The sequence below is a fragment of the Schistocerca gregaria genome, unplaced genomic scaffold (assembly GCF_023897955.1).
Source record: "Schistocerca gregaria isolate iqSchGreg1 unplaced genomic scaffold, iqSchGreg1.2 ptg000174l, whole genome shotgun sequence".
Lineage (NCBI taxonomy): Eukaryota > Metazoa > Arthropoda > Insecta > Orthoptera > Acrididae > Schistocerca > Schistocerca gregaria.
The window spans coordinates 1,622,106-1,624,740 of record NW_026061726.1 but is presented as its reverse complement, the minus strand read 5'-3'; the positions used below and the strand labels follow the sequence as shown (position 1 = coordinate 1,624,740).

Sequence of the window (2,635 nt, the reverse complement as noted above, 5' to 3'; positions counted from 1 at the left end):
GTACACAATAGTAAAGAGCGAGGCACTGAGTTGGCATAAATAATGTAGTGCACAATGGTTCTCGAGATGTGTTTGTTACCTCAGGTGCTGTATAATTGTCTACAATGAGTGAAAACGGAGCAATTTGTGACGGCTCTTTCAATTTAAGACGTTAAAAACAGACGGAATTTGCATTTGTAATACCAGAGCATCGAAACTACTTGGAACTTTTGTGTATATGAACGGGTCCGCGCCTTTGTACTCTGCTCCCTTCACCGCTACAAACCAACCAACCATCGTGTCCGTGCGCATCTGAGTCGCAAACAATGGGGAATAGCGCAGTTCGCTCGTGCAGGGGGCGTAGCTCAGTTGGTAGAGCGTTCGCTTGGCATGTGAAAGATCCAGGGTTCAAGCCGCGGCGCCTCCATTTTTTGTGGTCAGTGCATGGTAAGTGTTGGTCGCGGCGAACCTAAAGGCACGCAAGATGTTGCAAAGCCAGCGTCACAGACTGATATGATGTATACTGACGTAAGGAGAGCAAGATGTAAGTGTGGGGACCGGCTGTTATCGAGGTGTCATCGAGTGCAGATCTGTCTTAGGTATCGCGGCTTAACCTCATTGAAGTCTAGAGGGTGGACAACACGTTGGTCTTACTCAGAGCGGTGTCCGAATTCTATTTTCGACGTTATACGTGCCACTTTCATTTTGGCCACTACGATTCGATACAGAATGCACGAAACCTGAAAGACACCCTAACGGATACATAGAGAGTAGTGTTTGTCTGCTGAATAATGGGAGTGCAAGGGTCTGTGTCGTCTATATGGCTGTATGTAGCACCATTAGTCTTCGGGGGGGCGGGCGTAGCTCAGATGGTAGAGCACTCGCTTAGTATGCGAGAGGTACTGGGATCAATACCCAGTGCCTCCAGAATTTTTAACACACCTACATGCGCACCTTGATATGCAAGTGGAATAATTCACGACCAGCAGATGTGTCTAGGAAGATACAAGCGAATGATTAGCATCCACAATTGACAAGCGTGCTGTTATTTGTGCGCAGGAAGCACCCTCCTCCCACGCCTACACTTAATTTAGAAACAGTACAAGTGGTCCCGTAAGATTCTCAAGCCTATGTCGGAAAGATCTGCCTTGCGCCGAGTTCACGTAAATCCCACTGCACATTCCTATTCTTTGCGTGCAGTCAGCTGCTACTGGTGTTGCTAGTTGTGACTGCTGATAACAGATGCCGTAGCAATCAATTCATGGAGTGAGTTGTATGTTTTGCGATAGTCTGTCTCTGACAAGCAAGCACAGGTGACATAGGTGCGAACACAGGAAGCTTGCAGACCCTCGCTGCCTGCAGACACCGAGCAGCCACACTAGGAGGGCGGCCTAAGCCGTAGGCGAAATGTACTCATTCGCTTTGGCGCGACGTCGAACTATAAATAATGCTGTCACTAGCGTGAGCGTCGTGGAAAGTCGGAAAAGTCGGCTGCGAGGGTGAGTGCCAAGTTTGGGGAGCGTTTCGTAGTATGCGCAGTGCAATGGAGACGCGGAAACTTGTTGTGGCCCAGTGTTTTGCAGTTGGACGACAAGATTGGTACACAGTAGTAAAGAGCGAGGCACTGAGTTGGCATAAATAATGTAGTGCACAATGGTTCTCGAGATGTGTTTGTTACCTCAGGTGCTGTATAATTGTCTACAATGAGTGAAAACGGAGCAATTTGTGACGGCTCTTTCAATTTAAGACGTTAAAAACAGACGGAATTTGCATTTGTAATACCAGAGCATCGAAACTACTTGGAACTTTTGTGTATATGAACGGGTCCGCGCCTTTGTACTCTGCTCCCTTCACCGCTACAAACCAACCAACCATCGTGTCCGTGCGCATCTGAGTCGCAAAGAATGGGGAATAGCGCACTTTGCTCGTGCATGGGGCGTAGCTCAGTTGGTAGAGCGTTCGCTTGGCATGCGAAAGGTCCAGGGTTCAAGCCGCGGCGTCTCCATTTTTTGTGGTCAGTGCATGGTAAGTGTTGGTCGCGGCGAACCTAAAGGCACGCAAGATGTTGCAAAGCCAGCGTCACAGACTGATATGATGTATACTGACGTAAGGAGAGCAAGATGTAAGTGTGGGGACCGGCTGTTATCGAGGTGTCATCGAGTGCAGATCTGTCTTAGGTATCGCGGCTTAACCTCATTGAAGTCTAGAGGGTGGACAACACGTTGGTCTTACTCAGAGCGTTGTCCGAATTCTATTTTCGACGTTATACGTGCCACTTTCATTTTGGCCACTACGATTCGATACAGAATGCACGAAACCTGAAAGACACCCTAACGGATACATAGAGAGTAGTGTTTGTCTGCTGAATAATGGGAGTGCAAGGGTCTGTGTCGTCTATATGGCTGTATGTAGCACCATTAGTCTTTGGGGGGGGCGGGCGTAGCTCAGATGGTAGAGCGCTCGCTGGGCGGGCGTAGCTCAGATGGTAGAGCGCTCGCTTAGTATGCGAGAGGTACTGGGATCAATACCCAGTGCCTCCAGAATTTTTAACACACCTACATGCGCACCTTGATATGCAAGTGGAATAATTCACGACCAGCAGATGTGTCTAGGAAGATACAAGCGAATGATTAGCATCCACAATTGACAAGCGTGC

At 48.5% G+C, this 2,635-nt stretch overlaps 1 non-coding gene across 1 annotated transcript; it reads left to right on the top strand.

Annotated features, from left to right (window-relative positions):
• Positions 1-333: 333 nt before the first annotated feature.
• Positions 334-406, top strand: Trnaa-ggc (transfer RNA alanine (anticodon GGC)). The gene has a single exon. It is a non-coding gene; the product is annotated as a tRNA-Ala (tRNA).
• The last annotated feature ends 2,229 nt before the right edge of the window (positions 407-2,635 follow it).